A 16305-nucleotide genomic window follows, 5' to 3' on the forward strand; every position below is an offset into this window, starting at 1 on the left:
AAGCTGTTGCTTCTTATTCTACATTACTGCTCCTGAATAATGATCTTTAAATATCATTGACATAAAGGCTTTGGATAATTTTCTTGTTATTAATAACATTGATGTGAATTTAGCCTGTTTACTATGTACATAGAACTTAATATAGCCTTGCAGTGGTATTGAACTTATTGGGAGAAACAAATAAAATTGCATGCATACATTTCCTTATATTTCATAGGGACAGCAGCAGACAATGACAAGTATTATTTACAACAATTGTGTCTAGGAGCCTTAGACAAATAGCCCATTGTGTTAAGCACTGTATAAAGACACAGTAAAATACGGCCTCCATCCCAAGGAAGAACTGATAACATCAATACTGCATAATATTAAAAGAATAAATGGGAAAAAGAAAGAAGAGATGTATGAGATTCATAAAAAACATATTACAACAGGCCGTCAAATTACTGTAGGTATACTTTTTTGGTTTTTCCATATATGAAAGTTTTCATAGATTACACTGCCGTTATGCTTTCGAGTAGTAATAAGGAGTAATGGAGACATCAGAAGATGAATAGACAAATAAAACTTTCTAATGGTCAATATGCTCATTAAAAATATATTATGAAGGGATTGCACCATGCTTGTATTCAAAAGTCTGCAGAAAAGCAGTGATATTCACTTTGATCTGACTCTTTTACAGTCTAAGTAAATTGTGAAATTTCTACGTAGTAGGTGGTGCTGGATGTTAATTCCTGTACATAGCTTAGAAGTTTTATTTCTAGGATGTTTTCCCTAAATTAATTTGAGAAGTAGTGATAATTTTGTCATCTGAATCACCTATTTTTTTTCCCTGCAGAGGAGATTAAATATATATATCTATATATATTTTAGTCTATTAGTCTTCTCCCCTCAAGAATATATCTTTATATCTTTGCCAAAGCCACCTGGAAAGCCAGACACTAGTGGAACTGAGATAAAAGTGAAAACTCAGTTTTCAGAAATAACTAAATACATTAGACTTTATTTCAACTGTCTTGCAAAAGATACATTTTCAGCCCATAAAATAGAGTCCCTCCTCCAGTGTCACTCACAGTGTTTTATTGAGTAAAACAAACTCAATAATAATAAATAAAAATAAATTAAGTGAAAGCAAAATCTTTTACAGGAGATAAATATTCAGCAATTATTTGATAACTTCTAATCAAGAAGTAGATTTAATAAAAAAAAATTATCACTGATCTTAATATTTTACAAGTTAAAGAGGTCTAAAAAGGACATTTGTTTTGGGAAAAAAAAAACAAATGCAAATGTTGACAGCGGTTTTAAAATCTTTTAGGACTTTTAGGCTGGCATGTATACTTTAGGTAAAAAAGGAAAAACAAGCTTTTACACTGTTCCACCTTACTTGCACTTACACAGAAGTAGCAGCTCCACAAGACTAGTCAACACGTATCTAACAACTTCTGTCTAGCTCTCTGCTTTGAGATATAAGTAGCCTTGAGATGACTTCAGGGACATCAGTGTGTTGGTGCAGAGAGAGGAGATGAAAAACAGTGATTGATGGAAGCCTTGACCCCATCAGTATGGATGACATAACTCACGGCATCTAGATCATTCTGTCAGTGCCTGTTTCATACATCTGTTCTGAGACGTAAAGAGGCCGGCATCAGCTATCAGGCTAGTGTAGGATACTCCTAAAACTCAGAGTATGTGTACATTCAACCACGTTAAATTCAGATGGCTCTTTTGGTTTGGTGGTTACACTGCCCCAAATTCCTGGTGGCCTTCATCTGACAGTACAGAAATTGAGAGATGAAGGCAAGACACAAGGTTTTATTTCTTTCCTTGTCCCATTCTAAGACAAATTGAATCTTCATCCCCTATGATATGCCAACTAGGATAAACAGTCTTATGCCTTCATTGCCTGATTCTTGCATTATAGATGGAAGAATAGAGGCTAACTTTTGCTAACTTCCTTTAGGCTTATTCAATAACTTGTACAGTGCAAAGACCAGTAGATTGAAGGTTAGCCCTGCTATGCCTAGCTTTGTGTTAGCCATGCTCCTGGAGTTTGTGAGGCACTGGGGATCACCAAGGGACATCACAAGACCTCTGCATCAATAGTAGATTGCCAGAGTCCAAACATATCCCAATCATCCCTCTGTTACATTTTGCATATGAAATCTATATCAACATACACAAAGAAATAACAGTTGCTATATAACTTCTGTTATGTGGAAGGACATTTATTGTGTAAGACCAATTTTCCCACTATTCTGACGATATTTTTATGCAAAAAAAGAATAGACATAAATGACAAAAAGAATCAGTCCTAAGCATGGAAGCCATAGATACTTCAAAGCATTTCCACATCAGTTACTTCCTGGCTTCAAATATTCTCTCTACTTATTATCTGTTTTGCAAATGTTTGAAAAGAAAGTTTATATAAAGTTAGAGACCTTTCAATTCCTTGAAATACTCTGTATCCCAGGAAACTGTAGTACTTTTGAATACATGCGTACATGCACTCATATGTATATGCATACTTTTAGATAATTTTACAGTATGTTACACATTTTATGGGCAAGTCTGGGGCAAGGCTTGTATAAAGTAAGAAATCACGCTGCAATTCCAGCCAGGTGAAATTCTTTAAAAAGAACATCTAACACACCAAAGATCTTCCAGAGAAAGCACAAAGAGTGCTTCTCAGGTTGAGAGAAAGGGTTATGGATATGAGAATTAAAAAAAGTGTGGAAATTATTGTAATTTGCATTTATGATATGTCCACCTCCAGTACAGATTAAAATCAGAACCCCTGACTTTCATAAAGCAGCTTGCGGTATCAGGGTAATGTCTTCTCTTCTGATCCCTACCTATTGAAAGAATAAACAGAATACACAGAGCTCGGGATTCAGTGCCAATTAGAGAGCAACTCTCAACAGTTTGCCCCTGCAGTAGATGTCAGGCAATGAAAGCTTACCAGCTGGCTTTGGAAGAAAAGAGAATGATATGCTAATAGGGTAATATGTCTACTCTTTAGTCTTATTCTATATTTAATGAGATTATTGTAATGTGGTTGCTATCTCGGGCTCATAAGAACACAGAATACTTAAGGAATACTTTCTTCTCAGAAGTACATTTATATTGTGCTGGAAAACACTGTCCTGAAATGAGACAGAAGAGAAGGAATCCAAGTAACAAAACTTTGATGTTTTATAGCTTCGTGAATGGTTACAAATATGAAACATGCCTTTTAGTTGTTGTTTGTTTCTTACATGTGTATAAATTAGAAATGATCTCTCTAAATCTCAAAAATTGTATTTAATTCATTCTTGGATCTGTTCTTTGACTTAACTTCCATTATTTCATGATCCTCAACGAACTTGGCAGTGATACTTGGTTAAAGTGATACTGCTTAGGGACATGGTTTAGGGAGTGTTAGGAATGGTTGGACTTGATGATCCAGTGGGTCCTTTCCAACCTGGTGATTCTGTGATTCTGTGAAAGGCTAACAGCTGAAGCACATTTGATGAATATCCTTGGAATTCAGACACTGCTGCCTGTAAAATCAGAAATTAAATCCTATTCAAAACAACCACAAGTGGATGATCTTGCATTTTTAAAGCTGCAAAACCCAAACACACAGCTTCCTCTTAGTCCCTTTACTGAGATCATTATCTTACCTGATGGCCCAAAATTGCTTTTCATATAGTCAGTCTGGTTCAAGCAGTTATAAAATGCTAACTCTGCAAGCACTGCACAAAAATGAAAAAAAGCTGGTCCATAAAGAAGCACATTTTAATGAGATTCAAAGAATGAAGCTAGTGTGTTGAGAAGTTTGGAGGCAATTATGGAAATGTATATACTAACTTGCAAGAATAAAACCTAGTCAATAATTTGCTTTCAAATTATAATGTCATGAACAAGAAAGGAAAACTGTTCTTACGTTAGATAATAAACAATATCTATCTTAATATCTTCCCTAATAAATGAAAACTATTAAAAGACATTGTCTAATGTTCTCAATATTCTGCCTACCTAAATAAATCAATCATTGTTCTTGCTATAAAAAGCTCATTGGTACAGTTGTATAAAGTTTGGTTTACAATGATTACTTTTTTTGTGAACCACAACTTATAATAACTGGTTTTAGTAATAGAAGCTATTATATGAAGGTAAATAAAAAATTGTTGATATCAAAGAATAAAATATTGCTCTACTTGAACACAAAATCATAATAAAACATCAAGTAACATGGTAACATGTCATCTGCTGATATATGGAAAATTATGAAAACAATAATGTAACCTTCAGGGTTATTTTTTCTGAAGTTCCAGAAATAATAAGTTGTAGGCAGAACTCTTGCTTCTCAAGGAAACTTATAAATCCTTACATATCACATTTACAAAATAGAAAGCCAGCAAATGTACCTACTGCCCACAGTGTGTCAACACTTTGTAATTGGACAGTTGCTGAGTAGATGCTTTTCATAACTTGAAGTTAGGTTGAAATGGATGCTCTGAAATTACTCAGTCATAAAAGTGAATGATTGAAATTACTTCTGGTCTCCAAACTCAGTGAAAGAAGGTGACTGGGATCATTACAGTGGGACTTGATGATCTTAGAGGTCTTTTCCAACTTTAATGATGCTATGAAAACACATTTTCTATATTATCCTTTTTGAAAGCATTTTGATACAAATTTTCACAAATGTTATTTTTAATACAAAGCATTACAATAATTTATCAGCTGGAATTCAGTTATGGTGATGTAAATCGGTCAGTAGTTTTAGTGAGTTATATTTCAAAGTACAAATTTTGACACAGTATGGCAGGCAAAGTGCAAGCACAATGGCTAGCCTTCAGTCTATCAGCTACTGTAAACTTAATGTAAATTTAAACTTAAGCTACTTAAACTTACTGTAAATTTTTCTAAGAAAGGAAAAGAAAAGAGAAAAGAAAAGAAAAGAAAAGAAAAGAAAAGAAAAGAAAAGAAAAGAAAAGAAAAGAAAAGAAAAGAAAAGAAAAGATGTATATTAGTTTAGCAAATCTGTGTGGTTTTGTTGACTTTTATTCATCAAGATGCAAAGTTTTACACAAAAAAAGAAAACAAGAGGCATCCAGTATATTTTTACTCTCAAGTTCAGTGGTAATCAGAATTCGTAGTATTACATCTTTGTGTGTTTCACTTCTTGAAGAAATGCCAGCATGATCAGGTATATTTTTGAATCTTGCAACATGAGGTTTGCCCAGCCTTTCAAAATCTTACTGAGTTTATCTATCTAATTGTTTTATCAGTATTCTGCAGTTTGCTTGTTGTAATGTGAGTTTATATAAAAGAACCCCAGTATCAGCTTATAAATGTAGTAGATACCACCTTTTACAATATAGGCATCTAAAGTACACCTAAAATACATTAATGTAATTTTATTGATATTTTCTATGTTTGGTCCACCAGGCTGATAGTTTACAACTACTAGTCTATGCTACTTACGGCCTGTGACCATACTGATCTTTCTCCTCAAGCCCTCTGAATATTTTTCAATAACTGCATAACCTTTTATTTGGAGTAGAAATGTTCTTTCCCAGATAAGAAATACAGCTATTCACATGAGAATCTACTGAATGAAAAGAATTTCCTCATATTGGATTGCAATACAATAGCATTTCTCAAAATGAGAGCTCCTCCTGGGCTGTAGGATCATTGTATATTTTTGTATGTAAGCAGTTCTGACTTGTTTCCCTTTTGAAATGGAACCCTTGAAAGCTACAGCTGCAACTATGAAAATGCATGAGGAGTTTAGAGTCTTTGTGAGTTCTCATTCATCTCCCTTTGACAAGACAGCAAGTTGTTTGTGAAAGACCTACATCAGATGCTTATGCTTATGCTATGCACTCCCATGGTAATAGGTTTCTCATTTTATTTCAAGGTTTAGGGTTTTTTTCCTTTTACAGTCATCTTGAAGTTTGAATAGAAGTACAATGTTCCTGTGAGTATTCTACTCACTGAAATTTGAAACACAAGGCATGAATTTTTAGGAGAAGTTTGCCTTTTCCCCTAGAGTTGGGATGGCCAGACAATTGCAGACAGTGGTAGAAATAAGGTACAGTTGGCATAAGAGGGAGGGTCAACTCCTGAATTTCCCCCCAGAGTATCGCACTGAGAGACAGAAAATAATAGAAATTGCAGTTCATATACACAGAGAAAGTATTAGGTGAGCCATTGTATCCTGCAATCTAGACATTCCAGGAAACTGGAGGTCCCTGGGAGATTTATAGATGTGGTACAAGGTAAAAAAAGTTCCACGGATGCTTCTTCATACCTAAAACTCTTGACAATCCCGTTGCTTGAGCCACGTGCTGATCTCCAAGGCCTAGCACAAAACAGCAAAAGTGACACTGACAAAACATAACAAAACACAGAAGATAAGAAAACTGCAGCAATCACAGACATCAGTTAATTATAAGAGCCATAAACAATTATGTAAGTATGGAAAAAAATACTGAAACGGCTATCCAGACTAAAAAGCCAACATTTCAATAAATCTTTATCTAAATATAATAAAAGCAGGAGGTCAATCAGATCAAATAGGGCAGACTAATATTCTTGTTAATTGTCTTCATTGTATATGAAGATTATTGACTGGCATCACCAACTAAAAAAGAGAAGAGATCATCACAAAAAAAAATCCAGGCAACAAAACGACATAGACAAAAAGGACAGGAATATAATCCTGCATTTAAAAAGCTATAAAGAATCACAGTTAAGTACTCAGTCAAGTTCAAATCCTTTTTCATGCTTACTTGTTTTCATGTTCTTAGACATGCCTTGAGGGAATTGGCAGATGTGGTTGCCAAGGCACTCTCTATGATATTTGAAAAGTCATGGCGGTCAGGAGAAGTTCCTGGTGACTGGAAGAAGGGTAACATTGTGCCCATTTTTAAAGAGTAGAAAAGACTACCTGAGAACAACCGACCTATCAGCCTCACCTCTCTGCCTGGAAAGATCATGGAACAGATCCTCCTAGAAGTTATGCTAAAGCATATGGAGCACAGGGAGGTGATTAATGGCAGCCAGCATAACTTCATCATGGGCAAATCCTGTCTGACCAACTTAGTGGCTTTCTATTATTGAGTAACTGCAGCAGTGGACATGGGTAAACCAATGGATGTGATCTATCTAGACTTCTGTAAAGCCTTTGACATGGTCCCGCACAACATCCTTCTATTTAAATTGGAGAGCTATGGATTTGATGGGTGGACGGTATGGTGGATAAGAAACTGGTTGGATGGTCACTTTCAAAAGGTAGTTGTCAATGGTTCAAAGTCCAGATGGAGATTTGTGACAAGTGGTGTCCCTCAGGGGTCCGTACTGGGACCAGTGCTCTTTAATATCTTTATCAATGATATTGACAGCGAGATTGAGTGCACCCTCAGCAAGTTTGCAGATGACACCAAGCTGAACAATGCAGTTGCCACGCTGGAAGAATAGGATGTCGTCCAGAGGGGCCTGGACAGACTGGAGAAGTGGGCCTCTGAGAACCTTATGAGGTTGAACAAGGCCAAGTGTAAGGTCCTGCACCTGGGTTGGGGCAATCCCCATTTTCAGTACATGATGGGGGATGATGTGATTGAGAGCAGCCCTGCAGAGAAGGACTTGGGGGTGCTGGTTGATGAGAAGCCCAACATGAGCCGGCAATGTGCGCTCGCAGCCCAGAAACCCAACAGTATCCTGGGCTGCATCAAAAGAAGCATGGCCAGCAGGGCAAGGGAGGTGATTCTGCCCCTCTATTCCTCTCTTGTGAGACCTCATCTGTAATACTGTGTCCAGTTCTGGAATCTTCAATTTTAAAAGGGATATGGAGCTGTTGGAACAGGTCCAGAGGAGGGCTACAAAGATGATCGGAGGGCTGGAGCACCTCCCCTATGAGGACAGGCTGAGAGAGTTTGACTTGTTCAGCCTGGAGAAGAGAAGGCTCCGAGGAGATCTTATAGTTACATTCTAGTACTTGAAGGGGGCCTACAGGAAAGCTGGAGAGGGGTAAAGGCTTGTGGGGATAGGACCAGGGGTAATGGGTATAAACTGGAGAGGGGCAGATTTAGGCTAGATTTAAGGAAGAATTTCTTCACCATGAGGTTGGTGGAGCACTGGCACAGTTTGCCCAGGGAAGTTGTGGATGCCCCATCCCTGGAGGTCTTCAAGGCCATGTTGAATGGGGCCTTGGGCAGCCTGATGTAGTGCGATGTCCCTGCCCACGGCAGGGAGGTTGGAACTAGATGATTGTTAAGGTCCCTTCCCACCCTAACTATTCTATGATTCTATGCCTCTTATTACTCTCTCCATTGCTTCTAGAGTTGCCTACATACTGTATCTGTATTTAAAGGGTGAGCTGAGGAAGTACTTTTTTTAAAGACATGCAATGAAGTACCCTGGCAGGTCATTCCCACCTCTTGAAAAGAAAACTTGATTGTTCTATTCATTTCCTTATTTGAAAAATATTAGAAATGTGAATCTATTCTCTAGGAACATTTAATTTCGCTTGTGAATATGTTGTCAGCTGTTCACAGACAGATGTTTTTTTTTCTTTTAGCATCGTACATGCAACTGTTTCCTGTACTAGAAATCTTGGCCTCGTCATATTAAAGTACAACAGGCTAGGAGCCATCCAGATGATTTGAAGGCTGTGAAAGCTTTTATTTCTTTCGAGTGCACTGTGAAAGTACCATGAAATCTCCTATTTGAGCCAGCTGTGAAGCTTCCAGAGGTTTCGTCTATAGCAAGTGCTGGGTTAAGATTAAACTAGGCAAAATGCCTGAAGAGATACTGAATAGGTTTGATACAAATTGCACTGTCCTGCTGGTTTGAAAGTACACATTACTGGAATCATTAACCATAATCATCCTCAATTACAAGCACTGTAAGCACACAAACAGCAGACCAATAAATGAAGCCATTGTTTGCATGCAATGCCCATAATTTACAAAGACATGGCTACCTCATCCACAGTTTGATACAAAGCTGCAATCTCCACCAGAATATTCTGAATTATTTTTAACTTCTGAAACTGATGTGTCTTTTACGTCTCTTTTTATCCTAATTCCTATTAAGATAGTTAGTCTTGCTGTGTCTCATTATCTTAGTTCATAAGAAAAATGCCTTTTCAGTTTGGAGAGGATGCAAGGGTGCTCTTTATGAATTCCTGTAAGCAGCCAGCAGGGCTCACTACTCCAAAAGTTTTCTCTGAAAGAATCTTTTATTAAATAACTTTGTTGACACATTTTCACAGTCTAAACAGAAACTGAACAAGGTACAGTCCATATTAACACCAGAATGAAAGATCTTATTAATAGACTTGTCACGCTCTTTGGGTCACCTCCTACAGTACTACAATCTTCCTACCAGTACTTCTTATGTACAATGCTTACAGCATGTGCAGCACATGTCCAGATGGAAGACAGAGCTGAAGTAGGTTTTAGTAATATATAATGTATCGTAGGGTGTCAGTAAGTAATATTATAGTGGGTGCTATTGCAGTAATCTTTAAATTATCTCCTAATATTTTCTCTAATGAAATAACACTTTTGAGAAAACAATTTGTTATGTTTATGGAAGGTACTAAAAATCTCTCTTGGTTTCAGTGGGATATGCAGATCTATTTTTTGTACTTGCCTATAATGTACATTACTGCATGTAGGGCTGGTAACAGTACTGGTATTAGAGCTGCCAGGTACTTTATAACAAAAGGGCTTATTTGAGTTGCTCATAGCTTTACAAATTTTACATATTTGAGCTAAGATTTCTTATTCTTCGTCTGACACAAGATCAGAGTATTTTTTCCTGTTTGGTGAAAATTTTGCTTAAATGCTTTAGTTGCTTGAAGAGATAGATTAACAACGTTAATTCAGTTTTCTGCCCACCTTAAAGCATAGATACTTTCATGTCCCTTGAAGGCTTTTTGAAAACAAGATTTGAAGGTGATTGGGGTCAGGGGTACACATTTTGTTATCCTTGTAAAAAATCATCAAAAGTTAGCCAATATATAAGTTTTCTAAGATCACAATTTGAACAAAGTTGTAGAAAATTCAAGACTGCAGCGGGAGGATCCTACACTGACTATACTAAAAGATGACATTTTCCCAAAGCTGAGGTTATGAACTCCTACAGGGCTGGGTCTGACCCTTCCTGAGCTCCAAAATATCTACCTGGCAGTCCATTTACAATTTGCTTGCGAGCAGTGCTTTTTACACTATCCCAGATGTGCTGAGTTTAGAGAGCATTGACCCAAGCTGTGATGTGGATAGTTGCTTAGCTATTGATGTCTGCTCAGCTGTAAGGAAGTGGAGAAAGGTGAAGCAGAGGCATCGTGTTGCCTTTGAAAGCCAAGGCTATGTAGTACTACTGTTTGGAGAGGAGGTCAGCTCTAGTTATCTCTTTGGCTATGTACATAACCTTCCCACAGTGAAAGTCTTCTGCGCATGAGGTGTCAGTGTGTTGAGGACTTTCTGATGAGACACATCATATGTGAGAACACACAAGCTTCAGAACAAGGAGTGTAACATCGTGGTCAGTCTTGTGCTGATCTGTGGGAATCAGCTTTTGGATCACAGATGCATTACTTCCAAACTGCCTAAAAAGGTGCATAAGACTGAGCTAGCAAGGCTCACCACTCCTGAATTTTTCTCTCACAGACTGTTTTTCAAAACAGAAAATCCCAGTTGGAACTAGGCCTTTGGTCATGAAGACCCTTCAGCAGAAACTTACAGGCTAGTAGTACAGGATTCCTGAGTGTCATGACACATTTTGGACCTCTTTAAGTTATTCTTTTTGCCTTTAAGAGGAATTTCTGACAACAACCTGAAACTAGCTCAACACAATTTGATACAGTTGGGAGCCTTTTAAATAACTCCTTCAAACAAGATTTGGGAACATATTAAAAGACTTCTGGCCATCAGCATAGCTGTTTCTGAATTTAGGAAGTAGTTACAGTAAACAGGAAATTTAAGCTTCACATTCTTTTTAACTTTACATCATCATTGAGCAGATTTCAACATAATAATCATGTTATTTATTGCTCAGTCAGAGTTAGGATTAGTTCAGCACCACAGAAGGGACAGCTGGGAATATGAGATGCAGTTACAAATTACTTCCAGAGGCTTTTTAAAAGTTAATATTTTTTAAATTGAATGGGGAATAAATAATTTGATATTGAGTTTAGAGTGGGGAGATATTACATGGATTTATTTTCTAAAAAAAATAAAAAGGGTTACTCTTGTTCTTGACTTTGTTGGCTAGTTAGTGAATCATCTTGATTTCATCCTATACCTGCAGAATACTACATCCCGGAAGTCTAGGATATTCCCAAAGTCAGCAATAAGCTTGCCTCAGAGCCAAACCCTTGATCTTTATTCAAACATAGACTAGTGTTATAATAGCTAGATTAAGAATATCAGACTTTCCCTTAAAATGTATAAACTCTCCTTTAACTTAACTTTAGTAGTTCATCTTGTCTTGTAAATTCTATATTAATTCATCTGAGAGTTAAAGGAGGAGGAGGACAGACTGTCAGTACAGCAACATCTGTCTAGGTCAAACCTTTGCATTATTCTGGAAATAAATCTGTTGTTGTCATAATCTGATTAGATGGGTTCTGTAGTCCTGTTAAGAAAGGCTTTTTTGAAATTTTTCTCCACTGAAAGCGTACAAACAATATGAGACTACATTATTCTGTTATTTACCAAGTTATTACACTAATTAAAGAAGCCTACAGAACCTAACAGTTTCAGATTCAAAAGAACAATAAAATCAGTCTGTCAGTGCAAAAATCATACTAGCATAGAGACAAAAGGTACTTAGAATAAACTCCGATTGTTCCTAGGTTGTGTTAGTAGCTGTGTGGAGTGAACACTCACCTCATATCTGACAGTTGCGCTAAAATACTCACCTAAAAGTGGTAGTGCTACTTCCTTCCTGCACAAAAGTAGTAGTATTTGGCATTCCTATAGATTATGTAGCTGTGTGTTTCAGAGGGCTTGAAAATCTGCATAACCCCTGAGCTCTGCCAAGGATCCTAAGCAAATTCTTACTTTGAGCAAAATTTGAGGGATCAGTATGGATTCATAGCTAAAGATGATATTTGTCTTTCAATTAACTGTTTAATGTGGTGTAGGGAAAACTGTGTTTGGTTTACTAGGCCCTGCATTACAAAATTTGTAATAAGCTTGTTTAAGTTCAACTGACAGATAAAACTTCTCCCATGACACAGCTGGGAGCAGTGTGCAAAAAAGTGGTACCGTTTTCTGCAAATATTTGCCAAGAACATACAAAAGGATTCTTGTCAAGTTTATGTGGTGTTTATTAATGGCTATCCTGCCCTTAATAGGCATTTCTGGAGCTAAATACTTTCTGTCGCACTGCTCAAAAACGTGCCTGGCTATATCTTTGCTGAGTGAGATGGCGTCATTTAGATGGATCTCCAGGAAACAATGGCTGCAGGTAAGGGCAAGGAGATATACAGTTACATTCAGAGGGGAGTGGTTGACACAGGTAACAGAAGGGGCTTAGCTGAAGAAAATGAAAAAACCCAAATACTTAGTTGCACAAAAAGAAAAAGAATCAATTAAGGAAATGTGTGTTGGGCTATGCAGATCATGATATCCTTACGAAATTAAATCCGTAATTGTGAAGAATGAGTTAGAAAAACCTTAGTACATCTAGATCCTTTTCTGAAATGCTGTAAACTTCTTTGTAAAACCAAGCATGAAATATTGTATGCAAACTCCTTCCTACAATTTTCTAATATTTTCCACTTTCAAAAGTAATGAAAACAGTATGAGTATTTCACTCTGGGATCAGAATATAGAACTATGGAGGTGTCTGAAGTAATTTTATTTCGGTATTGTCCAACATATCAATATCAAAATTGAAGGCAATTTTCTTATCAGTTTCTAGTTTTTCTATACTTGTTCAGCTAGATGGAACCTATAAGAACTGATAGGGAGGTATACTTTTTATTTCCCAATAAATATTTATTTCAAAGTGTTTTTTAAAAAGTTATAACAAAAAAAAAGGTTGTTGTTTGTCGATTTGTCTTTTTTTAAAGAAAGCTTAAACTGAAACCTCAAATTAATTCATTAAATGAAGCTTTCTTTCTGAAGAAGTTGAAATGAGAGTCCAGTCATTCCCCAAAAGTCTCAAAGTTTTCAAGTGTCTTGTTCTTCATCAGTGAATAGATCTGTGATACAGCTTTAGGGGTTTGTGGACTGTGATTATGATTATGGAATAGCACTAAATTATTTATGTAAGTTAACCAATTCCATACAGAGGTAGAAATCAGGCCTCTTCATTTCTTTTGTCTTGCAAACTGTACAGAAAGGATCTCATTACCTTATGAAAAAGAAGTTTAGAATTATTCCTAAAAATAATGGTCAATTTTAGCTTCATTAAATTCCTGAAGGCTTTTTTTGTATCGCAACAGGTGGGGTGGGGGGAAGTATCCCAGTTAGTATGTTTTAGAAAGCAATCATTTAGACCATGTGATGCTTTCTCTAAGGAAGTTATGGAGGTCATTCGAGTTCTTTGAACATAAGATTGTGAAACAGGAGAATACATTGTAAGGATACAATCTGCAAAAGGCAGCTGGGAATAATGAAAGCTGTTCCCTTAATTCTAATTCTATTACTGGAAAGATAATACAACAGGAAGAGCAAGTCTTCTTTTAAAGCAAGGCTTTTAATGAGGTTGAACATCTGAAAGACATATTCAGATTAAACTGATTCCATAGCTATGAAAAGACAAATATGTATAGGTAGTATAAATTTCCTCCTACTCATAGGCATGTCAATTCCATTCAGTCTCGATGCACTGCCTCTGCCCAATACTCCCTGTGATTTGTAATCCTTCTGATTTTTAAGTTAATTACCAATGGATAAACACTACATATTATTATTACTGACTATACATGTGTCATATGTCAGTTCACCCAATTGGAAGAAGCAGAATATGTTTTAATGATAATTAATGGTACTAGAAGGTGTATGAAAAGAGGCAGCAATAAAAGAAAGTTTGCTGGTGTCCCAGAGCATCACAAAAGAAATATTCAAACAACTCTCATATCACCTTAGCCACCTCAAAAAGACACAAATCTATAGGAAATGACATCCACTGGTTCATATGCTCAAGGAACTATTTGTATTCTTTTGTATTTCTCAGCAAATGGCAAGCTTGCATGCAATTTGTCCTGAGGTTAACATCAAGCATTCTCAGAAATAGATTAGAAAGAAGTATTTTTTTTCCATGTTGGTATGATTTGGGCTTAAAAAAGAAAGGATCAAGACATGATTTCTTTCTTTCTGAACTATACTTATGAATAACCATGCCAAGGGAATTTTGTTCTCCTCTGTGCTGCTACAAAAATGCATGACTTAGCTAATATATATTTATTGTCTAAGCCTACAGTCCCATTTTCTGATGGTAACACAATGGTGTACTCAATATCTGACATCTAGATTAATATATCATACTTTTTATTGGCTTCTATGAAACAAATATTCATGAGACATCAGCCCAGATTTCAATAAGCTTTTCTGGAGCAAACTGCAAAGTATACCATCAAAATTAAATATTTCTACAAGCAATTCCATAACTGTGACCGGCAGTGAAGCAGAAATCAATCAACATCATAGTCACATAGAATTAAAAGACAGAAATAAGTAGAAAACAGGAGACACTTGAATTGACAAAATGCTTTATTTCCTGCTGCTGAGACCTATTGCATACTCTGGTCATACCTTTCATGAAAATGTCCCTAAACTAATATGTGGGCTAGAGTAGAGCAATCAGTCTTTTGTTCGATTGGTTGGGTTTTATCAATTTGGCGAAAGCAGGAGAGAGTACAAAAAGGGATTTTGCAGTTTAATAACTGGGTTTATTAAACATTCATCACAACAAAGAAATATGGAGCAGAGTTCAAACTGACACCATTGAAGTAGGAAAGGATCTGAAAAAACATGTGCACACCCATGACAGAAATTGAAAAACCACCCTAGTTTCTTTCCGTTGTTTGTTATAAATATTAGATGCTGAAATCATATTTTCAGACCCTGTACTGCACCACAGGATGCAGTATGGCTACTATATGGGCCTATGTTATCACTGTACTTTAGAGAGATGGCTATCATCTACAGCAAGTGTGGAATGCCTTTTACAGAGCTGCATTGTCAATATTTTTTCCATCTTTGTTTTAGTCATAGTAAACACTTAAGTGGTCTAAATACTTTTGAGTGAGATTTTTTTCAGTTTCAGCCTCTTATGTGTATGTTTGATATGCAATAGGTAGTAATCGAGAAACCAAGCAAGAAACACTTCCTTTTATAAAATAAGTAATAAAGTGTTTCTATAAATACATTAGCAGCAAAAGGAAGGCTAAGGAGAATCTCCACCCTTTATTGGATATAGGGGAAAACTTAGCAACAAATGATGAGAAACAGCCTGAAGCACTTATTGCCTTCTTCACTCTCAGTCTTTAATAGTAAGAACAGTACTTCACATACTCAGGTCCCTGAGCTGGAAGACAGAGATGGAGAGCATTTTGCCATAATCCAAGGGGAAATGGTTAGTGACCTGCTACACCACTTAGACATACACAAGTCTATGTGCCTGGATAGGATCCACCTGAGGATACTGACAGAACTGGCGAACATCCTCACCAAACCAGTTTCCATCACTTATCAGCAGTCCTAGTTAACTGGGGAGGTCCCAGTTGACTGGAGATTAGAAATGTGACTTCCATATATAATAAGGGCCAGAAGGAGGATTCAGGGAACTACAAGCGTGTCAGCCTGGCCTTAGTGACAAGGAAGGTTATGGAGCAGATAATCTCGAGTGTCATCAAGTGGTATGTACAGGACAACTAGGGGATCAGGTCCAGTAAGCATGGGTTTAGGAAAGGCAGGTTCTGCTTGACTAACCTGATCTCCCTCTATGACAAGGTGACCTGCTCAGTGGATGAGGGAAAGACTGTGGATGTTGTTCACCAAGACTTTAATAAAGCCTTTGGCACCACTCCCCACAGCATTCTCCTGAAGAAACTGGTTGCTCATGGCTTAGGTGGATGTAGTTTTTGCTGGGTAAAAAACTGGCTGGATGGATGAGCCCAAAGAGTTGTGGTGAATGGATCAGTTGGAGGCTGATCACAAGTGGTTTTCACCAGGGCTTGGTGCTGGGGCTGGTTCTGTTTAATATCTTTATCAATGATCTGGACAAGGGGATCAAATGCACTCTCAGTAAGTCTACAGATGACACCAACTTGTGCAGGAGCGTTGATCT

The sequence above is a fragment of the Cuculus canorus genome, chromosome 2 (assembly GCF_017976375.1).
Source record: "Cuculus canorus isolate bCucCan1 chromosome 2, bCucCan1.pri, whole genome shotgun sequence".
In the NCBI taxonomy this organism is placed as follows: domain Eukaryota; kingdom Metazoa; phylum Chordata; class Aves; order Cuculiformes; family Cuculidae; genus Cuculus; species Cuculus canorus.